A 26,401-nucleotide genomic window follows, 5' to 3' on the forward strand; every position below is an offset into this window, starting at 1 on the left:
AACATTTAAGAAGAATTAATACCTATTCTCCTGAAACTGTTCCCAAAAAATAGAAATGGAAGGAAAACTTCCAAAGTCATTTTATGAGGCCACCATAACCTTAATCCTGAAACCAGACAAAGACCCCAACAAAAAGGAGAATTACAGACCAATATCCTTGATGAACGTGGATGCAAAAATTCTCACCAAAATACTAGCCAATAAGATCCAACAGTACATTAAAAGGATTATTCACCACGACCAATTGGGATTAATCCCTGGCTGCAATGTTGGTTCACCATCCACGAATCAAATAAAGTGGTACAATACAGTAACAAAAGAAAGAACAAGAATCCTATGATCCTCTCAATAGATGCAGAAAAAGCATTTGACAAAGTACAGCATTCTTTCTTGATCAAAACAGCTCAGAGTATAGGGATAGAGGGTACATCTCTCAATATCATAAATCTATCTATGAAAAACCTACAGCAAATATCATTCTCAATGGGGAAAAAGTGAGAGCTTTCCCCCTAAGGTCAGAAACATGGCAGGGATGTCCACTATCATCACTGCTATTCAACATAGTATTAGAAGTCCTAGCCACAGCAATGAGACAACAAAAATTAATCAAAAGCATCCAAATAGGCAAGGAGGAAGTCAAACTCTCACTCCTCGCAGATGATATGATAATGTATGTGGAAAACCCAAAAGACTCCACCCCAGAACTGCTAGAACTCATACAGGAATTCAGTAAAGGGACAGGATATAAAATCAATGCACAGAAATCGGAGGCATTCCTATACAGCAATACCAAGACAGAACCTAGAGAAATTGAGTCAATCCCATTTACAATTGCACCCAAAATCATATGATACCTAGGAGTAAATCTAAGCAAAGACGCAAAGGGACTGTACTTAGAAAACTATAAAATACTCATGAAAGAAATTGAGGAAGACACAAAGAAATGGAAAAACTTTCCATGCTTATGGTTTGGAAGACCAAACATTGTGAAGATGTCAATGCTACCTAGAGCAATTTACACATTCAAAGCAAACCCCATCAAAATACCGTCCCATTTTTTCAAAGAAATGGAAAAAATAACCCTAAAGTTTGTATGGAACCAGGAAAGACCCAGAAGAGCCATAAGAATGTTGAAAAGCAAAGCAAAGCTGGTAGCATCACAATTCCAGACTTCCAGGTTGATTGCAAAGCTGTCATCATCAAGACAGTATGGTACTGGCACAAAAACACACACATAGTTCAATAGAACAGAATACAGAGCCCAGAAATGGACCCCCAATTCTATGGACAATTAAGCTTTGACAAAGCAGGAAAGAATGTCCAATGGCAAAAAGACCACCTCTTCAACAAAAGGTGTTGGGAAAATTGCAAGCCACATGCAGAAGAATGAAACTGGACCATGTCCTTACACCACACACAGAAATAGACTCCAAATGGTTGAAAGACCTAACTTGAGCCTGGAGTCCATCAAAATCCTAAAGGAGAAGACAGGCAGCACCTCTTCAACCTCAGCCGCAGCAACTTCTTCCTAGAAATATCGCCAATGTCAAGGGAAGCAAGGGCAAAAATGAACTCTTGGGATTTCATCAAGACAATAAGCTTTTGCACAACAAAAAAAAACAGTGCACAAAACCAAAAGACAGCTGACAGAATGGGAGAAAATATTTGCAAATGACATATCATATAAAGGGCTAGTATCCAAAATCTATAAAGAACTTATCAAACTCAACATCCAATGAACAAATAATCCAATCAAGAAATGGACAGAAGACATGAACAGACATTTTTCCAAAGAAGACATCCCAATGACCAACAGACAGATGAAAAAGTGCTCAACATCACTGTGCATGAGGGAAATCCAAATCAAAACCTCAATGAGATACCACCTCATACCAGTCAGAATGACTAAAATTAGCAAGTCAGGAATTGACAGATGTTGGCGGGGATGTGGAGAAAGGGGAACCCTCCTACACTGTTGGTGGGAATGCAAGCTGGTTTAACCACTCTGGAAAACAGTATGGAGGTTCCTCAAACAGTTGAAAATAGAGCTACGAGACGATCCAGCAATTACAGTACTGGGTATTTACCACAAAGATACAAATGTAGGAATTCAAAGGGGTAATTGCACCCCAATGTTTATAGCAGCAATTTTTAGAATGGCCAAAATTGTGGAAAGAGCCAAGATGTCCATCGACAGATGAATGGATGAAGAAGAAGTGGTATATATACACAATGGAATATTATGCAGCCATCAAAAGGAATGAGATCTTTCCACTTGCAATGATGTGGTTGGAACTGGAGTGTGTTATGCTGAGTGAAATAAGTCTAAACAGAGAAAGACATGTATCATATGACCTCACTGATATGAGGAATTCTTTTTTTTTTTAATTTATTTCTTTGAGAGAGCGAGAATGAGAGAGAGAGTACATGAGAGGGGAGAGGGTCAGAGGGAGAAGCAGGCTCCTCGCGGAGCAGGGAGCCCGATGTGGGACTCGATCCTGGGACTCCGGGATCATGACCTGAGCCGAAGGCAGTCGCTTAACCAACTGAGCCACTCAGGCGCCCCTGATATGAGGAATTCTTAATCTCAGGAAACAAACTTAAGGTTGCTGGAGTGGTGGGGGGTGGGAGGGATGCGGTGGGTGGCTGGGTGATAGACAATGGGGTGGGTATGTGCTATGGTGAGCGCTGTGAATTGTGCAAGACTGTTGATCTGTACCTCTGAAACAAATAATGCATTATATTTTGAGGGGAAAAAAGGAAGAAGATTGCAGGAGGGGAAGAATGAAGGCGGGGCAAATCGGAGGGGAAGATGAACCATGAAAGACGGTGGACTCTGAAAAACAAACTGAAGGTTCTAGCGGGGAGAGGGTGGTGGGATTGGTTAGCCTGGTGATGGATATTAAATAGGGCATGTTCTGCGTAGAGCACTGTGTGTTATGCACAAACAATGAATTATGGAACACTACATCAAAAACTAATTATGTAATGTATGGTGATTAACATAGCAATAAAACAATAAAAAAAGAAGACATGCAGATTATGAACAGGTACATGAAAAAGTGCTCTACATCACTAATGATAAAGGAAATGTCATTCAAAATCGGAATGAGATGTCACCTCATATGTACTAAGATGACCATCATCAAAAAACAAGACATAAGTCCTGCAGAGAATGTGTAGGAAATGGAACTCTGTGGAATGTTGGTGAGAATGTATATTGGTGCATCTACTATGGAAAACAATATAGAGGTTCCTCAAAAATATAAAAACAGAACTACCATATGATCCTTCAGTTCCACTTCTGTGAATATACCCAAAAGATACCAAAACCCTATGTCAAAGAGATAACTGCACCCCATGTTCACAGCAGTATCATTTATTTACAATAGCCAAGATGCTGAAACAACCGAAGTTTCCATCAACAGATAAATGGATAAAAAATTTGTGGTATTAAAGAGTCATTCAAAAAATAAAAATAGCTTTTGAAAATTGAAAGCATGTTCAAAAGCGGAAAAACTAGATGGAAAAGTTGGAAGATTAAATTCAGAAAAACTCCCATGATGTAAAGCAAAAACAAAGAGAGACAAGAGAATAGATAATTAGGGTACCAATCCAGAGATTTCAACATAATGCTAAAAGTTCCAGAAAAAAAAAGAGAAAATAAAGAGAAGGAAATGATCAAAGTATATATATTTTTATTGCCCCAGAACTTAAGTTTTCAGATTGAGAGGTTTTAATTCACCCAATTACAGGTGAATTAAAAATATATCCAAAGCCACATCATTAAGAAATTTCAAAATATTTAGAATTCTATAACCAGCCAAACCATCAAGAGAACAAAAATATGTTCATTCAAAGTTTCAAAAAAAAAATATCACTCGTGCACCCTTTTCTGGGAAGCTACTGAACAATGGTCAAAAACACAAGGCAGTATTGGAAAAGGAAGAAGACATCAAATCAGGAACTGGGAAACACAAGTGAAGTCAGAGGCAAAAGCAATCCCCAAGGTAATGAAAGAGACCTCAAGATCATAGTTCAATACCAAGTCCAGAGAGTGGCCATTAAAGACTATATAGTAAGATAGAGGTCTCTGGAGTAGACCCTGAGGAGAGATTTCTTCAACAGATGAAATTAATATAATAATTAATGTGTGTGACTATATGGAGAGAAGATATACACGCCCTGGCTGGTGCTTGGGTTTTAGTAAATAAAAAGATCATTAACAATTAAAAAATGAATATATAAATTAAAATAAAATAAAATTAATTTACATGAATCAGAGTACTTAAAATACATTATTTGCAATAATGGAAAAACTGTAATCCAAATTTATGCTTTCTATAAGAGATGCATTCTAGGGCTTGAACTCAGGACCCTGAGATCAAGAGCTGAGTTGAGATCAAGATTCAGCACTTGATAGGAGAGGAACGATGGCAGAGGGCTAGGGGACCCTATTTCAACTGGTCCCCGGAATTGAGCTGGATATCTACCAGACCACTCTGAGCAACTACGAAACCAGATTGAGATGTAAGAAGATCTGGATCTGTATGAACAGAATATCGCAGGCCGTTGGTTTTTAGGTACTAAGCGGGTAGCCCTGATTTGGCGGGCAGATATTGAAGGATAAATGGCAGCAGGAAGCTGCCTGGCCATGGGGATCCTACACTCTGGTGTGCGACAACCTCATGCGCTGGGGACGGGGCAGAGCCTCACAGACCAGTAGCGGCTGGGAATGGACTTTAGGACAGCCCCTGGGCAGAAACCCTGAGCAGTGGGGTCTCTCTTGGGAACTGGGAACAGCCGGCTGTTTTAGAAGCACAAAGGGTAGAGATATGCTCCGACCTGGAGGTAGGACTAGGGGCGCTGCAGAGGGCTGCACAACCCAGGACCCTGCAGTTTATAGCAACACAGACAGAAACAGTGACGTATGGCCTGGGGAGTTCACTGAAGAACTGACTGTGGTCTCTCTGCCATGAGGCAGAGGGTTGGAAATGTTCTCTTCTGCTCTGACTTGGGGGAGAGATGTGGAAAGCCTCCAGGGAAAGCCGCCAGAGAACAAAAGCCCCTAAAAGTGATTCCCGCTGAGCCCATCCCCCACCACAGTGGTCAGTGCAACTCTGCCCAAACAGGTTTGTGTGAGTAACAGCAATGCAGGTCCCTCCCCAGGAAGACAGGCTGGGAAAACAAGAGGTCTTCAATCCTAAGGTCCCAAGAAAACAGGTGCATCTTGCTTGGATTCTGGTAATAGTTTGGACTCTTTACTTTCCCTCAAACATCCATCAACGGAATGACTAGGAGGAGGAACCTCTCAAATAGAAAAGACTCAGAGATTATGACTTATGGTGCAGATTTACAAATGGATGCAGATATAACCAAATTTCGGAGAGAGAATTCGGGGTAGCAATTGTGAAGACAATGGCTAGAATGGAGAAATCAATCAAGGGTAACATAGAATCTCTAAGGGCAGAAATGAAAACTGAATTCGCAGAACTTAAAAATGCTATCAATGAGATCTTATCCAATCTAGATAATCTAACAGCTAGGGTAAGTGAGGCAGAAGAACGAATAAGCAAACTGGAAAACAATATAATAGATAAAAAGGGAAAAGAGGAGGCCAGGGAAAAACAACCCAGAATCCATGAAAATAGATTCAGAGAAATAAGTGACACCATGAAGCTTTCCAAAGTCAGAATAATTGGAATCCCAGAAGGAGTGGAGAGAGGGAGAGGACTAAAATTGTTTTTGAGCAAATTTGAGCTGAGAACTTCCCTAATCTGAGGAATGAAACAAAAATTCGCATCCTAGAGGCAGAGAGGACCCCTAGAGGAGACCATAGGCAATAACCTCTTTAATATCACCCAGAGCAACTTCTGTCAAGATACATCTCCAAAAGCTAGTGAAACAAAAGCAAAAAAGAACGTTAGGGACTGCATCAAGAGAAAAAGCTTCTGGCACAGCAAAGGAAAGAGTCAACAAAACAAAGAGGCAACTCACAGAATGGGAGAAGATATTTGCAAAGGTACTCCAGTTAAAGGGCTGGTATCCAAGATCTATAAAGAACTTCTCAAACTCAACACTCAAAAAACAAATAATCAAGTCAAAAAGTGGCCAGAATTATGAAAAGACACTTCTCTGAAGAGAACATACAAATGGCTAACAGACACATGCAAAAATGTTCATCATCATTAACCATCAGGGAAATTGAAAGCAAAACCGCATTGACATACCACATTACACCAGTTAGAATGGCAAAAATGGACAGGGAAAGAAACCACAAATGTTGGAGAGGTTGAGGAGAAAGCGGAACCCTCTTACACTGTGTATGAATGCAAGTTGGTACAACTACTTTGGAAAACAGTGTGGAACTTCCTCACAATTTTAAAAATAGAGCTACCCTATGACCCAGGAATTGCACTCCTAGGTATTTTCCCCACAGACACAGATGTAGTGAAAACAAGGGCCATATGCATTAGGAGAGGAAGGGAAAAATGAAGGGGGGGTGATCAGAGGGAAGATGAACCATGAGAGAATACGGACTCTGAGAAACAAACAGGACTTTAGAGGACAGTGGTGATTGCTTAGCCCAGTGACGGGTATTAAGGAGAGCATATACTGCATGGTGCAGTGGGTGTTATATGCAGACAATGGATCATGAATCACCACATCAAAACTAGTGATGAATTGTATGGTGACTAACATATCATAATAAAATCAAAAAACAACTGTTGACCCCCCAAAAAGGGAAACATTTATGTATAGCATTTAACCATGTTGTTAAACTATCTTCTCTATAATTACACATCTGAGAACTAATAATTGTGATTAAAGGCATATGTGCATAGATGATCATGGTATTCTCATGAAATTCCAGGAGGAATTCAGGATTCCTTATAGAGTAATGATTGCAAATTTTCACTGTGTAGACACAGTTTGAAAATATGTGTTGATGCAGTATGATGACAAGAATGTGTTGTTCAGGTCTGTATTTCATCCCAATTCCAGTGATCTCAGAGGCCAAGGGAATGAATTTTGACATTTAATGCACACTAGTTAGGATTCCACCATAGACACAGAGCTAGTAAGTATGTAGCAAATTCTCTCAGGGAATGACTTGTCAAAGCAGAAGATGGAGAAGATATTATGTCGGGCAGAGAAATAATCCTATATTTTGATGAAACAGAACAGAAAAAAGCCTTAATAGTGGCATTAACCAGAATAGCCAGGTTGCATAATGGCCAAGAAACTGGAAACTAAAAATCAGTGCATGCAGTGATAACTAGTGATGCTAGTTTCCTCAAGTCAAACTCATTATCTGTAGTGTACATAACTGTGAGGTACTCTAGAAAGAAAATTTCCAGTGAAGAATAATTTAACTATTTATTGAATTACGGTTCGTGAAACTGTGTTATATATTTACAAATAACAGTGAATAGCACTTTAAGTGGCTTCAGGACCTTATTTAAATTGAAGTTCATCGGTAAGTGTCAAAGATACTACCAAAATTTTAATAACCCTGAATGTTTCATGCCTAAGCTGGCCTTAATTTTTAGAAAAATATTAAAATTTAAAAATCTGACTTTAGCCTATATATAGGAATCTATTTATTGCCATTCAAGGTAAAATCTTATAAATTTTGTATATAAGTCATAACATATTTTGAATACCTTGCTTAAAACAGAAACTTCTTTTTTCTCTGCTAGAAAGTCAGCCAGAGAAGGAGAACTTTGAAAACTCTGTGGCATTTTACTAAATCCATAAAGATTAATCTGGCGAACAAACTCTTCATACTTCCAGTTTCTAATATTCTGAAAGGAACCTTTCTCTCCAAAACTTCTTTCTTGAAGAGTTCCTCATCAATCACTATAGAAGTTCCCTTCTCATCCCACCGAATTGACTTGAATTGATCATTTTCAACTATTTTCCGAAGCTTCCTGTGAAAGGTCAAAGAAAATCATTATCTTCATCTAGTTCAGAGACACAGAATGTGTAACGTGGTCTTTTTATCAAGAATCCTCCTGACAAGGTCTGAAAAACGTTTTCTTCAATCATAGACCTCAGGTCCACATCTCCAGTGAATGTGTGATCACACAAAGGAGCGCTAATGGAGGCTGCGGAACCAGTTGATTCATCTTTAGGAGAATCATCTTGAATTTCTGAAGAATCATGTGCCGTCTCAAATAAGTTTTCTTTCAGCTATGTTTCTGATCTGCATGGTTTTGAACACTGCAGCTTTAAATGCCGCCCTGGCTGACCTACACAATAAACTATCCAAACCATCCCAATGATCCACCACCTGAGTAGCTGAGACATCACAAGATGCCTGTTTCCTAGCAATTGAAGCCCAGTATTTACTTTTGAAATTCATTTGGTTAAAATAAAGTAGTTAAAATAAAAGTTATGTAGACAGTGGCCAAACAAATAGTATGTACAAAATCTACTTTTTAAAAAAATTTTTTAAAGAAATAAATACGTAATTATATTTAGCCCCTGATATAAAATCATTTCCTTCTTCTAAACACACTCTTACTAGGTTGGTGCCAATAATATAAAAGCTAGTAAATGAAAACTGCCAAAAATGAGTAAAACAAAAGATTTAAAAAGCCCTGATGATTTGGAACTTAAATCTGTGTAACCTGTATATAAGGAAAGACATTGAGACCACAAGTTACTGGTTGTCCTGGGCCAGGTCAGAGGGGAAGGAAAGTTATGTTTAAAGGATTTTGTCCTAAGGTGTTGAAAATATTAAAGAATTAGGTAATGTGATACAATATTACAAAGATACAATTGCCCTTGAATTTTATATTTTGACATGGTTATTTTTACATAAAGTTTATTTGGCCTCAATTTTTTAACATTGGGCCGAATCTGTTGTTATTACTGACCTAAAATGTAATTAGGTTTCTGAATATAAAGTTAACTTATCTGTGTCTCTTATGTAAGTATTCTGTGTTAAATACTATCAAATATATTTCATATTCATATTAGTGGAATAAATATGATTTTGTTTGATATGTCTGTAAATACCTGTTAGTTAGTCAGGAAGTAAAAGTTTTTAAGAGATGTCAAGAGATCAACCATGAATGAGACCCTAAAGAGTCGGAGATGAAAAATAACTTGACAGTGTTATAAATAAAATCTATTTCTATGCGTCTCGGGAAAATTGCTTTTATTGCAACAGTCAACGTATTTATACAAAAGCATTATGTGTGGTAAATTTTGTGCCCAACCAACTGAATGTACATTTGTAAGGCAATCTTAATATTGAGTGAAAAGTTCCTTTTTCTGTCTAGGAATAACCATACTCCACCTACAGTAAGAAATTCTGTAGATTCATGGTATAATATTGTGACTGCTTTGTCTTTTCAATATGTGTAGAAGCAATGAATTATTTTTCCAATGGCCATATTTTATCATGCCTCAGAAAGAGATACCAACATTAGGAGGATATCTTAGGTAAATATACTTTTTAAACAAGAATTGTATGAATTAACAGGAAGTAATAAAATTTTTCACACCAGTAAGTATTTCATGAAGATAAAAAGATACTCCCTCCAGGGTGGCTTTTTTGGTTAAGCATCCAACTCCTGGTTTTAGCTCAGGACATGATGTCAGGATCATGAAATCAAGTCTCAACTCAGGCTCCGCACCCAGCTGTGAGTCTGCTTCAGATGCTGTCCCTACCCGCCTTCCCCGCTCCACCACTTGTGCGAACTCTCTCTCTCAAATAAGTAAGTAAGTAAGTAAGTAAGTAAGTAAGTAAATAAGTAAAATAAATCTTAAAGAAAAAGACACTCCCTACAGATGCAGGTTCCTGAATTTGTACAATTATTTTATTCAAATATTTTTGGTTGCAAAATTGTAAAGATGTGTATTTATATTTAAGGGCATTTCGTTAATTATCCACATGCAATTTTTTGGGAGTGCCTAGTGATTATTTATGGCTACAAAAAAGGGGTGTATATGTAGAGAAAACAGCGAGTTAATGGGAGGAACAGAAAGCAGAAATCACATTAAATGTAGAAAAGTTTCATCAAGTAGGAAAAGGAGAGTTTGGGGATTTAGGGAAAGACGGCCTAATTCAAATGTCATCTGACTCTAAATTTTAAACCTTACCTCCATAAAGATAAAAGAAATGAGCCATTTTATTCAGAAAACAGGAATAGAATAGATTGTATCTTCTTAGCTATATTGAAGAATAAGTTTTCTGTCTTTGCGATCTTTTTTTAAAAAAAATTATTTTTATGTTAATGACCATACATTACATCATTAGTTTTTGATGTAGTGTTCCATGATTCATTGTTTGTGCATAACACCCAGTGCTCCACGCAGAACGTGCCCTCCTTAATACCCATCACCAGCCTAAACCATCCCCCTACCCACCTCCCCTCTAGAACCCTCAGTTTGTTTTTCAGAGTCCATCGTCTCTCATGGTTCGTCTCCCCCTCCGACTTACTCACATTCATTCTTCTCCTCCTGCTATCTTCTTCTTTTTATTTTTTTCTTAACATATGTTGCATTATTTGTGTCAGAAGTAGAGATCTGTGATTCAACAGTCTTGCACAATTTACAGCGCTCACCATAGCATATACCCTCCCCAATGTCTATCACCCAGCCACCCCATCCCTCCCACCCCCCACCACTCCAGCAACCCTCAGTTTGTTTCCTGAGATTAAGAATTCCTCATATCAGTGAGGTCATATGATACGTGTCTTTCTCTGATTGACTTATTTCACTCAGCATAACACCCTCCAGTTCCATCCACGTCATTGCAAATGGCAAGATCTCATTCCTTTTGATGGCTGCATAATATTCCATTGTGTATATATACCACTTCTTCTTTATCCATTCATCTGTCGATGGACATCTTGGCTCTTTCCAGAGTTTGGCTATTGTGGACATTGCTGCTATAAACATTGGGGTGCACCTACCCCTTCGGATCCCTCCCTTTGTATCTTTGTGGTAAATACCCAGTAGTGCAATTGCTGGATCGTATGGTAGCTCTATTTTCAACTGTTTGAGGAACCTCCATACTGTTTTCCAGAGGGGTTGCACCAGCTTGCATTCCCACCAAGAGTGTAGGAGGGTTCCCCTTTCTCCGCATCCACGCCAACATCTATTGTTTCCTGCCTTTTTAATTTTACCCATTCGGATTGGTGAGAGGTGGTATTTCATTGAGGTTTTGATTTGGATTTCCCTGATGCCGAGCATGTTGAGCACTTTTTCATGTGTCTGTTGGCCATTTGGATGTCTTCTTTGGAAAAATGTCTATTCATGTCTTCTGCCCAATTCTTGATTGGATTATTTGCTCTTTGGGTTTTGAGTTTGATAAGTTCTTTATAGATTTTGGATACTAGCCCTTTATCTGATATATAATTTGCAAATATTTTCTCCCATTCTTTTGGCTATCTTTTGGTTTTGTGGACTGTTTCTTTGACTGTGCAAAAGCTTTTTATCTTGATGAAATCTCAATATTGCATTTTTGTCCTTGCTTCCCTTGCCTTTGGAGATGTTTCTAGGAAGAAGTTGCTGTGGCTGAGGTGGAAGTGGTTGCTACCTTTGTTAGGATTTTGATGGACTCCTGTCTCACATTTTGGTCTTTCAACCATTTGGAGTCTGTTTTTGTGTGTGGTGTAAGGAAATTGTCCGGTTTCATTCTTCTGCATGTGGCTGTCCAATTTCCCCAACACCATCTGCTGAAGAGACTGTCTTTTTGCCATTGGATATTCTTTCCTGCTTGTCAAAGATGAGTTGACCATAGAGTTGAGGGTCCATTTCTGGGCTCTCTCCTCTGTTCCATTGATCTATGTGTTTGTTTTTGTGCCAGTACCATACTCTCTTGATGGTGACAGCTTTGTAATAGAGCTGGAAGTCTGGAAATGTGATGCGGCCAGCTCTGCTTTTCTTTTTCAAAATTCCTCTCGCTATTCGGGGTCTCTTTGGTTCCAAAAAATTTTAGGATTATTTGTTCCATTTCTTTGGAAAAAGTGGATGGTATTTTGATGGGGATTGCATTGAATGTGTAGATTGCTCTAGGTAGCAGTGACATCTTCCCAATGTTTGTTCTTCTAATCGATGAGCATGGAACGTTTTTCCATTTCTTTGTGTCTTCTTCAATTTCTATCATGAGTATTTTATAGTTTCCTGAGTACAGATCCTTTGCCTCTTTGGTTAAATTTATTCCTAGTTATCTTATGATTTTGGTTGCCATTGTAAATGGGATCGACTCCTTGATTTGTCTCTCTTCTGTCTTGTTGTTGGTGTATAGGAATGCCACTGATTTCTGTGCATTGATTTTATATCCTGCTACCTTACTGAATTCCTGTATGAGTTCTAGCAGTTTTGCGGTGGAGTCTTTTGGGTGTTCCACATACGGTATCATATCATCTGCAAAGAGGGAGAGTTTGACTTCCTCTTTGCCAGTTTGGATGCCTTTGATTACATTTTGTTGTCTGATTGCTGTGGCTAGGACTTCTAATAGTATGTTGAATAGCAGTGGTTAGAGTGGACATCCCTGCCGCATTCCTGACCTTAGGGGAAAAGCTCTCAGCTTTTCCCCATTGAGAATGATATTCGCTGTAGGTTTTTCATAGATGGCTGTTATGATATTGAGGTATGTACCCTCTATCCCTATACTCTGAAGAGTTTTGATGAAGAAGGGATGCTGTACTTTGTCAAATGCTTTTTCTGCAACTTTTGAGAGGATCATGGGATTCTTGTTCTTTCTTTTGTTAATGTATTGTATCACATTGATTGATTTGCAGATGTTGAACCATCCTTGCATCCCAGGGATAAATTCCACTTGGTCATGGTGAATAATTCTTTTATTGTAATGTTGGATCCTATTGGCTAGTATTTTGGTGAGAATTTTTGCATCGATGTTCTTCAAGGATATTGGTCTGTAATTCTTTTTTGATGGGGTCTTTGTCTGGTTTGGGGATCAAGGTAATGGTGGCCTCACAGAATGAATTTGGACGTTTTCCTTCCATTTCTATATTTTGGAACAGTTTCAGAAGATTAGGTGTTAATTCTTCTTTAAATGTCCGATAGAATTCCCCTGGGAAGACATCTGGCACTGGGCTTTTGTTTGTTGGGAGATTTTTGATGAATGTTTCAATTTCCTTATGGTTATAGGTCTGTTCAGATTTTCTATTTCTTGCTGGTTCAATTTTGGGAGTTGATACATCTCTAGGAAGGCACCCATTTCTTCCAGGTTATCTAATTTGCTGGCATAGAGTTGCTCATAATATGTACTTATAATTGTATTTCTTTGTTGTTGGTTGTGATCTCTCCTCTTTCATTCATAATTTTGTTGATTTGGATCATTTCTCTTCTCTTTTTGATACTTCTGGCCAGGGGTTTATCAATCTTGTTCATTATTTCAAAGAACCAGCTCCTAGTTTCGTTGATCTGTTCTACTGTTATTTTGGTTTCTAGTTCATTGATTTCTGCTCTGATCTTTATGATTTCTCTTCTCCTGCTGGGTTTAGGCTTTATTTGCTGTTCTTTCTCCAGCTCCTTTAGGTGTAGGGTTAGGTTGTGTATTTGAGACTTTTCTTGTTTCTTGAGAAAGGCTTGTATTGCTATCTACTTTCCTCTCAGGACTGCCTTTCCTGTATCCCAAAGATTCTGAACAGTTGTGTTTTCATTTTCATTGGTTTCCATGAATTTTCTTAATTCTTCTTTATTTGCCTGGTTGACCCATTCATTCTTTATTAGGATGCTCTTAGGTTCCATGTATTTGAGTTCTTTCCGACTTTCCTCTTGTGATTGAGTGCTAGTTTCAAATGATTCTTGTCCGAAAATATGCAGGGAATTATCCCAATCTTTTGGTTCCGTTTGAGACTTGATTTGTGACCTAGGATGTGATCAATTCTGGAAAATGTTCCATGTGCACTAAAGAAGAATGTGTATTCCGTTGCTTTGGGATGGAATGTTCTGAATATATCTGTGAAGTCCATTTCATCCAGTGTTTCATTTAAAGGCCTTATATGCTTATTGATCTTTTGCCTAGATGATCTGTCCATTTCAGTCAGGGGGTGATAACGTCTCCCACTATTATTGTATAGCTGTCAATGTGTTTCTTTGCTTTTGTTATTAATTTCCATATATAATTGGCTGCTCCATGTTGGGGGCATAGATTTTTACAATTGTTAGATCGTCTTGTTGGATAGACCATTTAAGTAGGATATAGTTTCCTTCTTCATCTCTTATCCCGGTCTTTGTTTTAAAATCTAATTTGTCTGATATAAAGCTTGCCACCCCAGCTTTCTTTTGGTGTCCATTAGCATCGTAAATTTGTTCTACCCCCTCACTTTCAATCTGGGGGTCTTTGGTTTGAAAATTACTTTCTTGCAGACAGCATATTGATGGGACTTGTTTTTTAATCCAATCTGCTAGCCTGTGTCTTTTGATTGGGGCATTTAGCCTATTTACATTCAGGGTAACTATACAAAGGTATGGATTTAGTGCCATTGTATTGCCTGTAAGGTGACTGTTACTGTATATTGTCTGTGTTCCTTTCTGCTCTATGCTGCTTTTAGGTTCTCTCTTTGCTTAGAGGACCTCTTTCAATATTTCTTGGAGGGCTGGTTTCGTGTTTGCAAATTCCTTTAGGTTTCATTTGTCCTGGAAGCTTTTTATCTCTCCTTCTATATTCAATGACAACCTAGCTGGCTATAGTATTCTTGACTGTATATTTTTACGTTTAGTTCTCTGAAGATATCATTCCAGTACTTTCTGGCCTGCCAGGTCTCTGTGGATAGGTCTGTTGCCAATCTAATGTTTCAACCACGGTAGGTTACAAATCTCTTCTCCCGAGCTGCTTTCAGGAATTTCTCTTTGTCTCTGAGACTCGTAAGTTTTACTATTAGATGTCGGAGTATTGACCTATTTTTATTGATTTTGAGAGGGTTTCTCTGTGCCTCCTGGATTTTGATGCCTGTTTCCTTCCGTACGTTAGGGAATTTCTCTTCTATAAGAGAGGTATATTGCTCCAATATACCTTCTGCCCATCTCTTTCTTCTTCTTCTGGGATCCCAATTATTCTAATGTTGTTTCGTCTTATCGTATCTCCTATCTCTCGAATTCTGCCCTCATAATCCTGTAGTTGTTTCTCTTTTTCTCAGCGTCTTTATTTTCCATCATTTGGTCTTCTATATCACTGATTCTCTCTTCTGCCTCATTTATCCTAGGAGTTACTGCCCCCATTTTTTATTGCACCTCATTAATAGCGTTTTGATTTCGACTTGCTTAGATTTTAGTTCCTTTATTTCTCCAGAAAGAGTTTCTCTAATAACTTCCATGCTTTTTTCAAGCGCATCTAATATCTTTAAAGTCATGATTCTGAACTCTAGGTCAGACATCGTGCTAATATCCATATTGAGTTGGTCCTTGACAGATGGTACTTCCTCTTGTTCATTTTGCTGAGGTGATTTTTTTGTCTTGTCATTTGTCCAGAGGAGAAGAGATGTATGAGAGAACAAAATGCTAACAGGTTAACAACATCCCCAGCAAATATACTCTATACAAATCAGAAAGGACCTGAAACCGGGGGAAAAGAAAGGGAAGGAAAGAAAAAAGAAGGAAAAGATAAAAACAAACCAAAACAGAACAAAACAAAAAAACAGAATATGATCAAATACGATCAGGCTAGTGCATAGTTCAGTGCCACACACTAGATTTTGGGCGTATTTTGTTCTTTTAGAAGAAAGTGTCTCCTAAAATTTTAAAGGAAGAAAGACATATATGTACAAAATAAGGGTTGATACAATGAAGGGATGGAAGATGACTGTAAAGATGAAAATTATAAAAGATTTTATAAAAGGAATTGATAACGAATTGATGTTGTGTGGGTGTTTTACTTCTCTTCTTGGGCATCACTAGCCTGTAGAATGGCTGTGCCCGTAGACTTGCCCAGAAGGCTAGGTGAAACACGCCCGGGGTCTTGCATCCCACGGGGCAGAGGTCCTTCCCCTGGGGGTGTGTGGGTGCTGGGCAGGGAGAGGAAATGAGACCAAAGCCACCTACCTGGGGCCCAACTCTTCCCTGGGGAAATGAGAGAGTTCAAGGAAAGGGAGCGACGAGCCAGGGCCGAACATGTCCAGGACGCAGTTTTGATCGATATAGATGACAGTCCTCCAGGGATGCTCCCTCGTGGGTGTCCTCAGACACATCCACTGCATATGCCACGGGGGAGGCAGGGGGAGAACCCAAGTTTCATTACTCAGTTGAACCCAGCGCTGGTGCTCTTCCTGGGCCTAGGAATGAGCACAGGCTCTTGCTGACACAGTCAGCCTCTCAGGACCAGCAACAATGATAGTGAGTGTGGATCAAGCTGTATGGAGGGATGGTGGGAGAGGGGACAGAGTGACGTGCAAAGGTAGGAAGGATGGCACTCTCTTTTGGGCACAGGACCCAAGGCGAGGGTCTAACCTGTGACAAAAGACACACACACACTCTCAGATGCACACTCAGGTGCACACTCACACCCCCATACACACACACTCTTTCAGGCACTCCCACACGCTGACACACACACTCACTCCCACTCACCGCCCCACCCACACTCCTTCACTCACCCACATCCCCTGACAATGCCCACTCGGCCCCTCACTCAGGCACACACTCACTCACCCACCCACCCACAGGCTCCTTCACTCACATGTCCTGACACTCACACACTGTTGCAACCATACTCTCCCAGGATCCCTAGCCTCCTGTTTCCCTAGGGCCCTGTTTTAGGGTCCGCCAGATTGCAGACAGTCAGAAGGGAGGGGCAGGGGTAGCACGCTTAGTAAGTGCAAGGGCCGGGCCCGTGTGCTGTCTGTCCCATGGTTACGTGGGGCTGATCTCCTTTAGCCTTGTGTGCGTAGGCCCATGGACGGACCTGGAGCATACAGAGCACCTGTCGCAAGCCGCACCCGGGAGGTGGTGAGGTGAGCCCCTGGGGTGCTCCTCCCCCGAGCGGGCATCTGCCTACCTGAGACACCTCTGCCTAGGGAAGCTGGCAGAGGACTGAGTCCACTGCCAGCATAGTGGGGAGATGTGAGCATTTGCCCCACGAGGCTCTTCTCCTTCCCCAGCTAAAGTGGCTGCAAGGGCAGCAGCCCTGAGGATGAGAGGGGGTGATACTAACTTTCCTGCCCCCCACTGCGCACCACCCCATGAGGATCCACTCTCCACAACTTCAGGGAAGTGCAGCGGCTCTTTCCCGGAGGAGGGTGTGGCAATCAAACTTCCCGGATGCTTCTTGTCCCTTTCAGTAGGCAGTACGGATCGCCTGTCCAGTGTCAGGTTGTGGATTTGATGATCTGTAGGACCTAGCCTTGCACCTTCCAGGGTGGGCGGAGGCGTCTGAGGCTCTAGGAGGGAAGGCTTGGCTCTCTTGGACTACGGGGGAGACTGGCCTTCTCAGCTTCTTGGTCTGTAAATGCCGGGGTACCTGCCTGCTGGCCCCTGGCTCTGCTTCTGCGGCTCAGATGAAAGTGTGACCTCAAAATCTGCAACGGGAATGGGACAGGTCCCATGTTGGTGCACGGTCTGAAGGGGTCCTAGGCTGGGTCATTTCGGGGGACCACAGGGTAGTCCTCTACACTTGTGCCATTTGATAGGGTGTTGCTGAGGCGGTAAAGATTAGGGGGAGAGGTGGGCACAGTGTCCCCTACTTCTTAGCATCTCCGGCCAACGTTCAGGCAATGGCGTGACCTTGAGTCCTGGCCCAGTAAGAAGGGTGAGGCGGGGGTGGGGGGGATGATTTGGGAGATCAGGGAGCCCCAGATGTCAGGAGTCAATTGGACACTGTGGGCGTCGGGGCCAGGGTCCCCTAAAGGAAAGCAGGGAGCCAGGAGAGCTCAGACAAACTCCGCTAGCGTCCCATTTGACTGTTCGGAAAAGACCAAGATCGCATCCTGTCTAGCAGGCTCTGCAGGTGTGACCTTTGCTGCACGACCCAAAACAAAGCCACTAACCATGACACTTTGGTCGCTGTCACGAGCTGAGGCACTTAGTATCAAGATGTCAGGCCACAAGACCCATCAGCACGAGAGATGGGGGCGTGATCCAAGCCCTGACTGGCAACACCTTGGCAGCGAATCCACAGGGGGCCCACTCTCAAGGTCCTGGAAAGAGCTTATAAGAAACCCCAAGTCTGAACGGGAACCTGGCAGCCCTATTGGGGAGCTTTGGACTCTGGCTCAATAAACTTTGCCCTGCTGCCCAGTGCTCTTCGTCTTGTCTACCTCTTATTTCCTCGAAGCGGCACGGGCAAGACCCCGGGCACTAAGGGAACAAAACTCCTGTAACCCAGAGTGCTGAGATCGGTGAGGACGGCCTCAGGAATTCACAAGCGTTCTGGCTCCGTGGGTCTGAACCACTTGCTTAAGGTCCCTTGCCTCTCCGGATCTTCAAGTTCTTGTCTGCGTAAGGGGTGAATCGCGGGCGTCCCACTTTGCCCGTGTTTCTGTGTCTTCCCGAGCGTGCCTTGCCTTGGCGTGTCTTGGCCTGGCCCTGCCTGTGCCGTCACGTCTCAGTTCTCGCATCCGTGCCTGAGTCCTGGAAGGGCACAGCTGTGCCCCCATAAGTGCCTTGGGCTTTGCAAGTCTCACTGTTTTGCTCCAGCTGCGGGCAGTTGGCCTGACTTGGGTCTGTTGTGAGAGTTCCTGTCTCTGAGTCTGTCTGCCTGTGGATTGGACCCCGTTCCTTCCATTTTGGGATCGGAATTCTGTCCTCCAATGGGCGGGCGGTGTAGGGTTGGGGGCTGTGCGGTTCTAATCGTTGGTGAGCCCCGAGGAGTCCTTCCCTACGCTTACCGTATCGTGCGGGGTGACGCCTCCCTGGGTACAGACGAGCAGCCATGCACCGTACCGCAGGTCAGCGAGGGGCAGGGATCTCAGCAGCCTCGCTTAGGGCATAAGGTCCCTCCTCTTCCTCCGTCCTCCCGTTTCCAACCGCTCTGTGGCCTCAGGCCTAAGGTCAGTCTCTTGCACGGGGCATAGAAGTGGGCAGCTTTTCAAAGGCAAAACGTTCTGCTGTCGTGCACACCTTACCGGGTTGTTGCCTACCCTCTTTACTGACCAGGGCAGTCTCGCGTCCGCCCTTGCACTACTTGGTTTCTGCGTACCCCGTGCCTGTTCCCATCCGCAATTCCTTTGTTACTTCCTCCACTGGAGTCTGATTCATGTTTTCGGGACACGTGAACCCTGACATCTTTGACACCGTTGGATTGAGCTCCGCTCGGCCTAGGAGAAGTTAGTTGAGTGCTGTACGTAAGGGAGGTACACAAGGTAGCGTCAAGGTCATGCGGGTGTCCGTCAGGCCCACAGAGTCCTTCCTGCCCACTTCGTTCTGAAATCTCTCTGCAAACGCTTGGCTTATCCACACGCTAGGGCCACAGCCAAGTATGCTTTCCTGCAGGCACCAGGCACCTTGGGTCTGCAGAACTCCTGCCCCTGTCGGACGTGGGTCTTCGGGCCGACACCTCCCCCTTGCGCCCTCCCACCAACCCTCCCCTACCCCGTTCATCCCGTAACCTCAACTCTTGCCTGTGGTCGCTTGCATGCCTCGGACTTAACTTTCAGCTTCCGCACACATGGGGGGTCGATCCAGTAGGCCTTCTTCTGGGACTGGCTTCTTTCACTTTAGCACAGTGCTTTACCGCGTCTATGTTGAACGCGCCTTTTGGGGGCTCTCCCCACTCACAGTTGCAGCGAACACTTTAGCCTGGGGGGACCCAGGTCAGCTAATAACATGGACTTGGTTGGCGTAAGGCGCAAGGGGCCTCCTCCCGGCTGTCTGTCATGACTCCACGGAAGGGCATCATACAGCATACAAGATAGAGCTCTGGGCGTGCTCAGCCGAGGAATGCAGACGGATGCCTGCTTGGACGGATTTGTCTTTGGGGCCAGATAGGCAACCCAACTTCCATACTCAAATCCTGCTCTGGTGTTTGTAATGATGTACTCTACGGGGATGCCTTATTTCAGGCTAGCAGCTTGACTTAACGAACTCAGGGACCCGCTTCATTTCGGCAGGCCGGACTCTCCTTAGCATAGAGCCCCGCCTCCCACCTCCATCCCAGCCCCACCCCTCCCGACCCACGGGCTCCTTCTCCCACTCCTTCTCCTTATGTCTTGTGAACATTTTCTGGGTATTGGTGCCGAACGTCACCTGCACGTTACAGTACTTTTTCTCTGAACCTGTCGAACGTATCACGCACCGCCTTCTGGCCTCCACGCATCCGAAGGGGAAGCGGGCTCTTCCTCTCCCTGAGGATCCCCGGTGTGTGGTTGGTCAGTCCCACCTCTGTAGGCTGCCGAAAGATGCATCTCTGCCATGCTGGTCCAGTGGCCTGGGCGTCTCTTTGGAGCGTGCCTTCTGCTAGGAGCCCATTGGGCTCTTTGGATGTGCAGAGTGAGCATTGTGGGCCAATGTGCAAAGCCCTGTCATGTTAGGTCTTCGTGCAACTGCTGCGTGACTAACTCCCTCCCACCTGTCACTGGCGTTCCCGACTCGTGCCTGTCCGCGGTGGGCATGAGGGTTTCCCGCAGACCTCTGAGAAGCCTTCACTTCATCTCTTTGTGGCTTTGCCTCTCCATCTCATCCCTCATGACCTCATGGGATCTGTCTGCAGGTCCAGGGTGCTTTCAGATCTCCTCTTGACGTCCAGGGAGGAATGTTTCCTTTCAGGCTGTAGGCTTTGCAATGTACAGAATTCAGCCTCCCTCCACGCCTCCGCCCGTCCTCGCTCCCTCCCTCTCTCCCTCCCCCTCCCTCCCTGTCCCCAGGCCTCCCTCCTCCTCTGCCCTCCTCTCTCCCTCGCACCCCCTCCTCTCGCTCCCTGTTCCTCTCCCTGGGCCCACCCTCTCTCCTCCTCTCCTTCTCCGTGCTGCTCCAGCTCTTCCCCCGCTCTCTGTCCAGCACCCCCGCTCCCAGTTTTCTCCGACTCCAGGGATGCGCTGTTTTGGGTGCACTATTTCCTCGGAACCCTCCTTTAGTGTCTTGGGCACGTTTACAAGACCTAATTCGGTTTGGCCTGTAGCAGTAAACCCACAGTCTGGGCTGTGTCAGGGACAGTCTCAGAAAATTGTGCTTCTCCCCCGCACACGGCCGTGTGTTGTTATCCGTGCAGGGTCCCTCGTTTGCGTTGACAAGCAGAGATTGAAACGGTGACGTGCTACGGCCCAGAACCCTGCACTTCACCCCAAGGGGGCTCCTCCGGCCTCTTTCCGGTCAAATGCCCCCCTCCTGCCACGGGCGGCCCGACCCATTCCTCTTAGGGATGGGAGGCCCTCCCACGATGCAACACCAATGCCCTCGGCCTTGCCATCACCCACTGGGCCTTCCTCCAACCTCATGCAGCGTGCATCCTACATATTCCGGAATGCCTCCCTGCAGCGGATCGACATGAGGTGTGGGACTGTCGCGAAGGACCTGGTGAGTACCAGAGAAAGGGCAGGGTGTGCTGCCAGTGCTCACTTTGCCATCCCATCCCTGGCTGGCACTCAACTCAGTGACAGACCAAGGAAGAACTTGCAGCAGAGCTGAAGCAGCCAAGACAGCCACAGCGCCTCAGGAAGGCAGATAAAAGCATTTTCCATGGACCATTATGCTGGAACTCGGACATCCCCTGCAGTTATGGTGAGGCGGGAAGGGAGTCACAGGGAAAGGGAGTGTAGAAGTCAGACAAGGAGGGAAAAAACAAAGATGAAGGGCCCGGCAGAGGAAAGTATGGTGGGAGCGAGTCCTACCCGTGGCTTTAATGAAAGAACACACCCAGAGTTACCCTTTAGGCTACCTAGCCGGCCCATTAGCATGCCACCGAGTCCCAATCGCAGACCTCACGGGGGCTGTGCCAGGGGTTGTGTAAGCACGGAGGTGGCTTCAGACGTTGGCTCCTTGTTAATTTCAGGCCAATTATCTGTGTGCGGTTCCTCTCTTTGTAGGAGAGGCGGGTCGTTGGGGCGGGGAGGTCCCCGCATCCCGGATCCTGCTGGGCGGCCTCCCGACTCCCTCCCGCACCGGGCGGGGAAAGGGGGGAAAGGCATGTTGACAGCGATGTGCCAGTGGTTGGAGCACCAACTGATGACTTCAGGGCTTCCCCCGGTGTGACTAAGGGGCCGGGTGAGGTTTCTGGGCGGCGGGCAGTCACCCTATTGAGCCGCTGCGTTTGAATTCCCCGGTGCCAGTAGCGTGTTCCCAGGGGAACTGACGAGAAGGTGAACACGAGGTTTGTGATAGCAGGGACCTCCCGGGAATGACGTGGGAGGCCTCAGCGAAGAAAATGGCCAGGGTCCATGCATGGTCGCCACACCTGAGAAGATGCAGGTGCGGGCTGTCTCCCGCGGGGGCGAGGGTTGGGGCTGGCTGTGGTCACGCCCACCGCCCTGCCACCGGTCCCCGGGGCCCGTCAGCATAATGGGCATGAGGCCGGGGTTCCATCCCGCCAAGGCCACATGCGCACCCCTGCGCCGCCACCCAGATGCAACCAGGCCCCAAGGCTCTGTGCGCATGTGTCCCCCAGTCCCGCGGCCTCTGATAGGTGCCGGCCTCCAGGCGTGGGCGCCAGAACTCCACCTGCCGGCCGCTTGTGGGAGCCGCGTGCTCTGCCCACCAGCTCCTTCCCTCCATGGCTGCGGGGTTTCAGGTCCACCGCTCCATGGAGAGCGAGGCGGGGTCCGGGGAAGCCAGGGCTGCCCCGCAATCCTGGACCACCTTATTCCACGGAGGGGGTCGTGAGGAGGCGGAGTCCCGTGGGAAGGCAGGCGCCTGGGGAGAGGCGGGGGCGCCGCAGGCCCTAGGTGCGGGGGGCATGGCGGGAGAGTCTGTGCAGGAGGCTGAGACCCGGCAGCGCAGAGGCGAGGCTGGCCCGGGGAGGACTGGTGGTCGTGGTGGAGGATATCGTGGCGCTGGTGGAGGTCGTGGCGGCGGAAGACGAGGAGGTGGCACAAGCAGAGCAGGACGAGAAGCTGCAGGAGCTGCGGCAGGAAGGGCCAGGGCTGGGTCCCAAGCCAGCAGGGGCCCCACTGGCCGCGCTGGAGGTTGTTCAGTTAGCGCTCAGCTCTGTGGACGCCCAAGCTACCAGGCCCTACTTGCGGCCCAAGCGCAGGATGAATCACAACCGGAGTTCTCACCTGGCTCGCCGGAGGGCCGTCATCCAGTGCGTCCCTGGCTTCTGGGCCCAGGCCGTATCCTTCCTCCGGCTGGGGGGCCTGGCTGCTGTGGAGGATCACCGCGAGGAGGGCAGGAGCAGATCCACGGCCAGGGCCATGAGTGCTGGGGGGAAGGGATCTTGCCTCCCACTCCCAGGGTGAAGTGGGTCCCCATTCCCTCTATGCACAGCATAGGCGGTGGCAAGGTGCGGGGCGGGGCGGGGCGGGGGTGAGAACGCAGGGGCTGAGACCTGTCCCGATGTGTCTCAGCAGAAGCTTTGGGTCAAAGCTTTGGGGCTGCAGCACTACCAACAGCCTTGCGGAACTCAGGGAACAGGGGTCATCACTCTATGACAAGTAGTGGAGCCCAAAGCACCTTTGTCTCAGAGCAGATATTGGAAGGAAATATTTGCTGGGTACATGGGGCACACGGAGAGGCTGCCCTCCCCGCTTCCCTGTCCTTCAGAGCCTGCATGGTTTTCCAAAGAGTTCAGGGCAAACCCACAATGTCATCTGCTCTCGGGTTGCCAAGTCAGTCAGCGGGCTGCCTTGCTTCCGCAGACTGTGTGAACCCAGACACGGTGCTGCCGGGGTGCTGCAAACTCTGTCTCCACAGGCCCCACACAGCCAGGCCGAGGCCCCAGGCCCAGGCGCCTACCCGCACATTTCCTCCCTGCCTGTCTCTCCCCCTCTGTGTCCTCAACCGCCCCCTCGCTCTGTCCTCTCTGCCCTCTCCCTGTGTCCCTTCCTCCCGGTGTGGGGTCTCTCTGTCCCTCTCTCTCTTTTGCTTCCCCCCTGCCCCCACTTACCGCTTTCCCTCCCTCACTCGCCGACTCTGCCAGGACCACGCTTTGGGCCGTGGGTGCGCAGCCGTGCTCCAGGTGACCCGAGCGGCCCCCTCCTGGGCACAGGAGGCCCCTCAAAGTCACGGGGCTTCAGGCAAACACACAAGCAATCCCAGCCGTGACAGTGGGACGGAGCACATCCAGCCGTCCAAAGCAGTGACTGCCTGCAGGCCACACGCACAGGCGAGGGGGACGTGGGAACAGAGAGCAGTCAGGCCCTCTGCCTTCCCCTTTCGGGCGGAGGCTTCCTCAGAGGTGCTGGAAGCACGGGTGCAGGCCAGGGCCTGTCATGAAGACACCCGAGGCAGGCTCTAGGAGGAGGAGGGGAAAAGGCAGACCTCTGTTCATTAGTGTCTGATACTTTAGGGCAGGGCACACAGTTTGGGAATTGTCCTGGCGAGCAGGGCCCTTGTGGCTTGGTGGCTCCTGGTCCCGCCCCATCGACACCACTTAGGGAGCTTGGCCCAGTACCCTTGCTCCTGGAAGCGTGCCCTGGACTGCTGTGATGCGTTCCCATGCATGCATCCGGTCAGGAGCACTGCAAAACCCACGTGTCCTGGGAGGACGAAGGAGCAGGCCATCCCTCGTGGTCCACATGGACCCACATTGTCCCGTGCCACAAAACCCATCCACAGGGGACAGTTCATGGACATGTGAGGGAAGGCAGGTGTGAGTGGTGGAAGGTACCGAGGCTTTGTGAATGGGCTGTCTGTGAGGGAGGTCTGCGTTTGGCTGTGTGTGTGTGTGTGTGCGTGCGTGCATGTGTGTACTTGCATGTGAGGCCAACTGAGCGTGCCTCTATGCCGGGGATTGTGTGTATTTGTGCGGTGTGTGTGAGTTTGCATGTGCACATATGTGTGTGGCAAGAGTGCATGCCTGTGGACCGGAGACCATGTGTCTTGGTGTGTGTATCGGGAGGGTGTTATTGCAGGTGCATGGGTGTGTGTTTGCGAGGACACGTGCGTGTGCCTCTGTGTCAGGACCCAGGGTGTGTTTGTGTTGCGTGGTTCCATGCCCACATATGTGTTGGTGTGTTTGGCCAAGTGTGCATGCTTTTGTGCCACAGACCTTGTGAGTTGGCGAGTGTTCCCTGAGTGTGTGTTTGCACATGGATGGGCGTGTGTGCGTGTGCTCGTGTTTGCGGCCAAGTGCACATACCTCCGTCCGAGCACCATGTTTGTTTCTATTTCAAGTGTGCGTGTGTTTGCATGTGTGCGTATGTGTGTATGTGTGTGGCCATATGCGCGTGCCTGTGTGCCGGTGATAGTGTGTGTTTCCCAGGATTGTGTGAGTGTTTGTGTGTGTTTCTTGTGCACGTAAGTGTGTGTTTCTGTTAAGGCCATGCCTGTGCACTGGAGATCATATGCGTTTGGTTTGTGTTTCCTGAGTGGCTCTTTGCCTCCCCAGAGTGGACTGTGTTTGTGGCCAAGTTGAATGCCTGTGTATGGGGACCTTGTGTGTGTTGCATGGTCCGTGGGTTTCCCAGGGAACATGAATGTGTGTGTGCATGCTAGCAGCAATCTGACTGGCTGTGTGTGCTAGTCCATGGGGGTATGGCGTGTGTGTCCTTCTACGTGCACCTGGTATGTGACTTTCTGCGGGGCTTTGTATGTCTGGCATCAGAGACCTTCCGTGTGAGTGTTGAGGGTATGTGTGCTTGCATGCACAAGGGTGTCTGCTGTGTGTCTGTGTGTTTGCAGGCCTTTGGCTGATTGTGTGTGTGTGTGCACACTTCTGTAGCCACCTGTTCATGCCTCTGTGTTGGAGATTGTGTGTGTGGTTGGTGTGTGTGTGTTGTATTAACATGTGTGTATTTGGGTGGTCATGTGTGCAGACCTGTGTGCCGAAAACACGTGTGGCTGTGTGTGTGTTGCATATATGTGTGTTGGCATGAGCTAGTGTGTATGTGTGTGTGTGTGTGTGTGTGCATGTCTGTCGGTGCGGGTCCAGCAGTGTATGCCTGTGTACTGAAGACCATGTGTGTTCCTTGAGTTTCTGTGTGTTGTACAGGCCGTGTGTGTGTTTGTGTGTGTTTGTGTTTTCCGGGGCCAATTGTGTATTCTTCTGTACTGGAGTTTTGTATATGTTGTGTGTATGGGATTACACGTGCAAAAGTGTGTGTGTGTGTTGGTTAGCTAAGCACACATGGCTGTGTACCAGACACTTTGTGTGCCCTGCGTTTGTGCATGTTTGCATTAGCACATGCATGTGTGTGTGTTGGTGTGGCTCATTGTGCGTTCCTGTGTGACCAAACCATGTGTTTCTGTTCCCTGTGGGTATCCTGAGGGCATGAGTGTGTGTGTCTCTGGGTGAGGGTCAGTGGTTTATGCATGTGTGCCTAAGACCCTGTGTATTTGTTGCGCCTGTGTCTGCGGGAGTTCTTTGGCGGAAGGGGTTGTGTGTGTTTGT

At 46.3% G+C, this 26,401-nt stretch overlaps 1 pseudogene; it reads right to left on the reverse strand.

Moving 5' to 3' along the window:
- Positions 1-3,504: 3,504 nt before the first annotated feature.
- LOC118356663 lies at positions 3,505-20,531 on the reverse strand (annotated as a pseudogene).
- Between the last annotated feature and the right edge of the window lie 5,870 nt (positions 20,532-26,401).

The sequence above is a fragment of the Zalophus californianus genome, chromosome Y, assembly GCF_009762305.2.
Source record: "Zalophus californianus isolate mZalCal1 chromosome Y, mZalCal1.pri.v2, whole genome shotgun sequence".
NCBI lineage: Eukaryota > Metazoa > Chordata > Mammalia > Carnivora > Otariidae > Zalophus > Zalophus californianus.